Source organism: Camelus bactrianus, chromosome 3, assembly GCF_048773025.1.
Source record: "Camelus bactrianus isolate YW-2024 breed Bactrian camel chromosome 3, ASM4877302v1, whole genome shotgun sequence".
Classification (NCBI taxonomy): domain Eukaryota; kingdom Metazoa; phylum Chordata; class Mammalia; order Artiodactyla; family Camelidae; genus Camelus; species Camelus bactrianus.
This window is the reverse complement of record NC_133541.1, coordinates 130,859,697-130,868,452: the sequence shown is the minus strand read 5'-3', so window position 1 is coordinate 130,868,452 and position 8,756 is coordinate 130,859,697. Positions and strand designations below refer to the sequence as shown.

At 42.1% G+C, this 8,756-nt stretch overlaps 1 long non-coding RNA gene across 1 annotated transcript; it reads right to left on the bottom strand.

The window, feature by feature from the left end:
* Positions 1-338: 338 nt before the first annotated feature.
* On the bottom strand, positions 339-8,265 carry LOC141575432 (uncharacterized). Its single transcript, XR_012503014.1, has 3 exons — positions 8,033-8,265; positions 5,361-5,475; positions 339-414 (listed from the first exon to the last, which is right to left on the bottom strand). It is a non-coding gene; the product is annotated as an uncharacterized LOC141575432 (long non-coding RNA).
* Positions 8,266-8,756: the final 491 nt, after the last annotated feature.

The following is an 8,756-nucleotide window of genomic DNA, read 5'->3' as shown; positions in this document are numbered from 1 at the left end:
AATCCCACTCCTGTGCATATATCCTGAAGGAACCCTACTTCAGGATGACAGCTGCACCCCAATATACATAGCAGCACTATTTACAATAGCCAAGACATGGAGATAGCCTAAACGTCCATCAACGGATGACTGGCTACAGAAGTGGTATATTTATACAATGGAAAACTACTCGGCTATAAAAACTGACAATATAGGGCCATTTGCAGCAACGTGGATGCTCCTGGAGAATGTCATTCTAAGTTAAGTAAGCACCGTAACAAGGAATAAAGAGAAGTTACCTCTAAGTACAGTTATTTTGATTAAAATTTACATACAGAAAGCAAGTCACCCCCACTACTGCTGCCAGGAGGAGCATCTGAATGTAATAGCCCAGCCCAAGCAAAGTAGATTCCGACCTTCTCTCCGTAGAATTTCCTGCAGAAAGACAGAAGGTAGTTTCAGAAGAAACACATATTCACTCTATAGCTTCATCCTCATGTTAATTTCTTTTTTCTTTGTTTTTTGGTGGGGCATAATTAGGTTTATTTATTTGTTTTTTAAATGGAGGCATTGGGGATTGAACCCAGTACCTCATGCATGCTAGGCATTCACTCTGCCACTGAGTTATACCCTCCTTCCATCATACTAATTTCTGATTCTAAATCAAGGGGGCTTTAAGTTTAAACCTCTGACTCAATTCACACTTAAAACATATGCGTTTTCACAGCAGCCCCCAAATTCTACCGTGAAATAAGAAGTATTTTACGTATCATAGAAATACAGATCACTGGTTCACCTGCTGAAGAGAGATAAATGAGAACAGAGCAAAGGAGGGGACGAGGCCGACTCCGGAGCAGATGCAGGGGATCATCACCACTCACTGGACAGTCTGGCACATTCAACAAATCCCACCAAAGATCATTCTTAACAGGCTTGACACAAGTGGACTTCAACTACTGGCTCAGTCATCTGCGTCTGCCTTATCTCGGGAACTTCCCTGGAGCAAATGCAACGTAAACCACAGATAATAAGGAAATGGCTGATAATGATAACAACTGGGAGTGCAATGTCTCTCTGACAAAATATTTATAAAACTCATGTGGGAATGGGAGAGGGCAGGAGGGATGTGGCTGAGTAAGGAACTGCCCTGTATTCTTTGTATCTAGCACGTCGGCTGTTCCTAGGTTTCAAAAACCCTTCAATGTTACTCAGTTAATCTGGAGTAGACGGAAAAGGCCAGGGAGGCAAGATTAGAAGAAAGGAGGCAGGGCACGAAGCGGTGCCAGGCTGGTCCTGAAAGGGAGACAGACACAGACAGGCAGACACAGAGGGCTTAGGGATGAGGCGGAACAATGAGGCGGCGGCTCAGGTGTGTTTGCTGCTGCTGATACTTCCCTCAGCTGGAGCACTGCTGACGCGGCAGTGCTGGGTAAAACCTGTGACTTTCCTCAGCTCTGAGTTTTCTCGGAAGCTTCCGGCTCAGTCTGGAGCTGAGATGAGCTCCGAGGGCCTAGCCTAGGGGGGACTCAGCTCTGAGAACAGCCTGGAGTCCTGAGAAACTTCACGCAGGAACCCCTAGGGCTGGACCAGCGCTCACAGGCTGCTGTGAGACCAGCTCCATCGTCAGAGACCTGGGCGTGGACCATTCCATGGGGAAAATGGCTGAGCCCGATGCCAAATCAGATAGGAGGGACAAAGTGTGTTCATTCTCTTGTGACTGGTCTTTGTGGCCTGGCTCACAGATGGCAGGCTCAGGATGGTGTCTGGCAGAGAAAACCCTGGCAATGGGTTTGAGATGTCTTGGACTCTTTCTTGTTAAGCTTTTTGTAATACATTCTTATCAACTATCCATCCTGAAAATGCCACATTCAAAACTGAAAGAATGTTAGAAGTTGCTTGCTCCAACTGGCCAATGGTAAACACACCCTGCTACAGTTAGAGAGCTGGTCAGGCAGCCTCTGCCTGCATATTTACAATGACGGAGTGTTCATTACTTCCAAAGGTTACATGTCGGCAAGAATGTCAGAAAGAATTTTTGAACCTTAAACAGATGTCTGCCCCCTAGTCCTTGCTGAAAGGCTAGAAATAATGAGGATCCCTTCAAATGTAGTTTTGTCTGATTTTTATCTCTCTCTGTCAAAAACACCCCAATTCTTAACATCAATTTTTCAAAATTCAGCTTTGATTTCTTTTTATCAAACTTATATAATACATTCATTAAAGAGTCAAACAGTTCTCGAACACCGATTGTAAAAAGGAGCAGTTCCCAACAACCACCCCATTTCCTGGTCAGAAGCAACAATGTTCAGCTCCTACTGCTGACTCTTGGAATAAAAACTCCCTATTTCTGACTAATATCCTTGTAACACAGCCTACTGACTTTTTCAGCTTTATGAATCACCTATTTAACTTTCTATTTTGGAAAATGAATATTAAGCTCTCTTTCAAACCACATCTCCTCTACACACCCAAACCTTCATTCTTCCAACCTTTTGATACAAATACATTATAATTTTGATCAGCTCAGTATCCTTGCTTTACATTATTAGGACTCTGTACAGACTGTTCACAGCTGTAGCAAGTTGTCTGCTAGGCTTACTTTCTTATTCCCTACTTTGTTTTTCCTGGAGTTAATAATTGTCTTGGTGGTTCATAGCTTAGATTTCTCTGCGCTTAACAATTCAACCCCATACATTCTCCTAATGAATAACTTTCTCAATACTTTCCAATTCATTGTCTACAAATTTCATCTCCTTGAATAAATCTCTTCAGATCTCCTTCAACCTGGATTAACGACATGCTAGTCTTGTCACAGAGCTCAAGGGGCCACTAGTGGGAAGCAACAAGGGAATACATGGACCAGGAGAAGGGAACAGATCAACATAATTTCCTTCACAAAACATACTTAAAATAGTGGGAAAATTGTTTTCTTTACAAACACAAACACACACACCAACCCCAAAATCCCATAAAGAATGATTAAATAGCCATCAAACCCATTGCCCTGCCATCAAATTCTGTATAACATAAAACAAAAATAACAGAAGGAATATATCATATAAATATGAATCTCAAGGAGGATGGGGTACACTCAGTGGCAGAGTGTGTGCTCAGCAAGCATAAGGTCCTAGATTCAATCTTCAGTACCTCTATTAGAAAAAAAACATTAGAAACAATAGAAAAATATATCAACTTTAAATATTTACAAATATATAAACTTCCTCTTTTAAAACTGTTCTACAGGATAATCCGGGTTAATGAGAAAGTGCCTCTTCATGACTGTGATCCTGCTGATAATTGTGGGAGGAAATTAGAGTATGACCACATGAAATAAAATGCCTTATGAAATAATGATCCCGGGTGACAATCATTATTGGCTGCTGTCATCACAAAAAAGAGAGTCAACTGGACATTATGTACCTTATGACAGGAGTACAAAACTTCATATAACAAATATTCTTGCACAAATTTGAACCTCGTTCAGATCAAGCTTTTAGGGGAGGATCAAATCACTTAGCTAAAGCCAATACATAGGATGGAGAAATAAGTCTAACCACAGGGGAGAATGAAATCAACCAAACAGGAAATAGAGAAATCCCTCAGCAATTTCAAGGAAAATGAGAAACAGGAAAATTATAGATTAGAACCCACTTGAGAGATATGCTAGCTGCAATGTGTGAACTTAGTCTGGATGCTGATTTCAACCCCAAAACTGCTTAAAAGTGTATTTTTGTGACAATCAGGGAATTATTTTGTAACCCTAAAAAAAATGAATATTCCAATTGTATTTGAAAGAGACCTTGTCATTTCACTAATGAAAGGTTAAGCTACGTAGGATTGCCTTCAAAATGATCCCGAAGTGGGGGAGGGGAAGAGGTGGAGATGAAAGTTGCAACAACAGTGACTCTGAGTTGATAATTCTGGAGATGGGTGACTGATACAGACAGGCTGGCTGTGCTGTTCTCTCTATTTCTGTACGTGTTTGAATCTTTCCATAAAATGTGAAACAAACAAAAAGACTTCAGTGATTTAAAACCCTCACTTGGAAGGTTAAGAGGTTTGCCCAAGTAGGTGGGCATCTGAATGGGGCACTGAGATTAGGAAGATCAGGCACCTGGCTCCAGGCCGACCTGGGGCTACCTTGACCCTTCTCTTCTCCTCACCATCCACAGCCAGCCCATAACTGCATCCTGTCAGCTCCACTCCCCAAACGCATTCTCCCTGGCTCCCACCATCTCTCATCTGGCCCACTCCAAGAGCCTCCGACCAGGCCTCCCTGCTTCCTGGGTCCCTGCAATTCATTCTCCACATTATCTTTGCAAATTGTGAGAGAAAATTACCTTAGTGCTTAAACTATCATGACTGCTTCTCACTGCACTTAAGAGTCTACACTACTTTCCGTGCTCCTGATGCCCTTCTAAACCTCGCGTCTCATCACTCTCACCAGCGTTGGCTCCAGTATCTCCTCAAACCTGCTGAGCACATTTGTGCCTCGGGGCAATGGACAAGCTGCCTCTATTCCTGGGGTGACTTATCCCAGATCCTCAAAGACCAGCCTCCTTATCACCATCTCAGCTCACATGTAACCTTCTCAAAGATAGCTTTCTTGACTCCATTTCCCCCAAGTCTCCCATCTCAACACTGTATTATTTCCTTCATTTCAATCTGAAATTGTTTCCTTATTAGCCCGATTATTTTTGTTTGCTCAGTTGTCCTTGGCCTCCCTCCTCCCAGCAGCCTTGAACAAACAGCATAAGCTCCCGGGGAGCAGCCGGCGCTGATGCTCTGAGAATACACATGCTGAGCGCGACATTACAGTCACGTGGTGTAGTGAAACGGTGTCGAACAGCAGATAGAGCTAAGCAGTGAGAATACTTCTCTTATTTTATAATTTAAGTGAAACCTAACATTTACTCCTGTTTAATGAAGAATTTGGTAGGTCTTTGTTCCCAGTTCCTGGACGGCAACCCCTAAAGCCTTGAAATTTCCCAAGATAGGAGTGTCTTTACTATTCATGGTGGACCCTTGGATGGCTTGTGTTCATGAGATAACTCAGGATGGGGACTGGCCAGCCAGAGACACCAACCATGTGATTAGAGGAGTGGGGCTTTGAGCTTTGTGACAAGTGACTGACCATCAGGAGAGGTAGGGGCTCAAATGTTGGGGCTTTGACTTACAGTTAGTGTTTGGGGTAGCCATGTCAGTAGTGACCCAACAAATCATGTCTTTGTAATAAAGTCTCCAGTAAAAACTTGGGGCAACAAAGCTCAGAGCTCCTGTGAGCTTCCTGGTTGGTAACACTCTTGGAGGACTGTCACACTCAGAAGCCATGAGGGCAACCCTGAGCCCTTCCCACTGGAGTGCTCTCCACAACAGCTCACCTGATGAGATCTAAGGGCTGCTTCTTGTCTATGCTTCGAGGAGGAGCACATTCCCTGTACAGAAGGCCCTGTTCGCTGGGGCAGCTGAGGTCCTCTGATGGAGGCTGAAGTTGCACTGGGAAGCAGAAGCAAACAGGTGAGCGTCACTGTCACCACGTGTTCACATGTTCTGCTAATAAAATATGGTGCTAACACTTTGTGGTTATTTGTAAATAAGGGGCCCTCCTTTGCCAGAAGGGATGGAGGTACCATATAGTTTTTCATAATTCTCACCGAGGATTAATACTAACCCCTTGAGGGTCATTTGCAAACGTGGCTGGAAATGAACACTTGGATGTTACAGTCCTGGGACCACCGTGGGTACCTGGTGAGGGCCTTGCAGATGCTTAATGTCCTACAACCGGGCCAGTCTTCCACAGCAAAAAAAACTACGCCACCCAAGTGCCCAAACTGCTTCAGTGGAGGCAGCAGCCCCCTCCTTGGACACCCAGAGGAACCTGGACTCTGGCTGTTTAGGGGCAGGGTCAATTCTAAAACCCAGGCTTTTTTGTCCCCACAATTCAGTAGTTATTCGGTGACAGCACATGGAATATAAACAATAAAGAAACTTGACATGATGTTATATATTTAGCTTACTCAAGAAACAAAATTTAAATCCAGTCATTCTCCTTCCCACCTGACCTACTTTCCTTTCTCCTGTACTAGAACCAGATTATTACCCACCCAGCCTTAGCATGGGTCCTGACTCCACTTACCTCCCTCCCAAACACCACATGAGATGATTCCTCAGCCTGGATGTGGAACCAGCAATTACAACAGGCTTTAGTGGAAAAGAAATGGTTGTGTGCAGATGCCAACTAAACACTGTAGAATCCTGGTGTCCCACATTAGTAATCATGACAGCTGTTTGCAAGTGTCCCCAAAGTTCATTTCAGACTCTCACTGCTAATTTTGCTGGGATATAAATATGAAACATGTGGACTGCTGGGCTGGACTGCTATGCTGAGTCTCTGATCCAGGAAGCTCAGTGTCTGCTCCCTGCAACCAGCTCCCTGTTCTGTTCATGCATGTGCATCAAGCAGCTGTTTAGTGTCCATTTTAGTATCTTAGACAGTGCATTTCAGTATGGTCTTCATCCACAAATACGTGTACCACACAGTAGTAATGATCAATCTCAGTCTTTGCTTTCTTTTGTCTTAGAGAGTCAGATAAACGGATAGCAAGGTAACAAAGTCATAGAGCGCTATAATATAGTATTTCCTTTATTTCAATGACAGGATTTATTTAAAGAGCTTAGATATAACATCTTTGCATTTATGGCATCATTTAGCGTCTGAAGCTCTTACATTTTACAAACTTCATTTCATGCGAGATGTTGTCAGTTAGAGAAGTGCTTCTGAATTTGAGGGGTTGCTGTCATCTCAGATGGAGTCCCTAAAAAATGTCAAAACTCTGCTGTATTGTCATCATGACAAGAACTCAGACAGATGAAATTTGGAAAGCCCTGTGATTTACTAGTGCACAGACAGAAAATGGTATTTCAGAGGGAAAAAGCCTGAATTACAGAAAATGATAAATGAAATGGTCTAACATGCATTTCCCTTACAAAGAACTAATACTTCTTTGGTTGATAATAACATCTGTCAGTAATTATGAAAAGAGCTGGCAAATGCATAGTACTTACTATTAGCCAGGGCTGTTCTAAAATTCAAGCAGATTCATTAATCCCCATAGCATCTCTACGAGGTGGGTACTATTATTATCCCCATTTTATTGATGAGGAACTTGATAAACACAGAGGCTAAATGACTTTTACAAGGTAGACAGCGAGAAACCAGCACAAGTGTTCCAGCCTGAGTCTATGCTCTTGGCCACTTCTACCTTGTTTTTTTTTTTTTTTTGGTGGCAGGGAGATAATAAGGTAATTCTGGTGGGGGGTGGGGAGGTAATTAGGGTTATTTGTCTATTTTAGAGGAGGTGTTGGGGGCTGAACCCAGGACTTTATGCGTGCTAAGCATGCGCCCCATCACTTGAGCTGTACCCTCACCTCTCGAGTCTATGCTCTTAGATGCTAATCCACACTGCCCCACATGGTAACTCTGGGGGAACTACAGTTCATTCATTCACCCACTTGTTAAACTCAGCCTTCCTGGTGCCTGGGATTCAGCAGTGAACAAGACAACATGGTTCCTGCCCTAAATGGGCTTGTCGACTCCTGACATATTATCTTCATTTTACCCAGGAAGTAACAAGGTCAAGAAGACTCACCTTTTCCTGTTAACACCGGAGGATACATGAAGTGCTTTATTTCATTTCTGCCATTTGACTTACACCATGGGAAGGGAAAGCTGCCTTGCAGATCCCGGAGCTCACAAGCCAGTTAATCCTGAATTTTTTTTTAAAACTGTCCCTTACTTGATACTTGATCTGAGAAAGGATGAAGTAAACCTAAATAGATTCTAAGAAAGCGTGTGGTTTATACAGGGTAAATAACCAGCCACTGTTTACTATCCTAACAGGAATCTGTAGGCATATTTCTTTTCTTTCTCTTTTTTCATTTTTATGGGCAGCTTTTAAAAACCAAACCAAACCAACAAAACCAAATCACTTATAATTCAACAGCAGGTTCTAAATCACCCCCAAGACAGCAGCTAAACTCGGTTTAGACTTACAGTGAGGCTCCTGGTGGTTGGATTGATGAATGTATCTCTATCCTGAATATAAAAGTCGTTCACGCAGCTCTTCTCAAATAGGGCAATGAAAAACTCTTGTTCCGGTTGTTGATACTTTCATCCACTTGGAGGACTTTCATAAAACAGCTGAAGGTATCAAAGGCTGAGGACACGGTTTTCAGATGATTGGGATTCAGAGGCAATTTTATGTACAGTATCTCAGCGTATGTACAGAGCACCTCTCACAGGGTGTGTACATTTGCAAATACAAGCTTGTCATCCAAAACCTATATTGGGAGAATGAAAACACAAACCAGGAAACTATTTTCACATTTTTAGTACACAGATTTTTCTTACATTCCTGGTAGTTAAAGCACTTGTGCAAACACACACAGATATGACACTGGTAAAAGTGAAGATATAATGAAAATAGATTTGCAAACCATCATACATTTTTGCCTTAAAGTTAATTTCTTTGTTGAAATTACTGAAAAGTTATTTAAAATCCTTACAATTCATTCATAAAATAACCAATGTTTTAGATGAAGAAAAGTAAACTTGTTAACTTTTAGTCCAAATTAGTAACTAAAAATAGAAACACGAAAAAATTCTTTGCAGGGGCATTGTAATGACAATTTTTTAAATTTCTTAAACCTAGGACTATTTACATATCTGTTCAATATAATGTTAAACAGCCATTAAAAGGGATTTAAAAGAATTATAT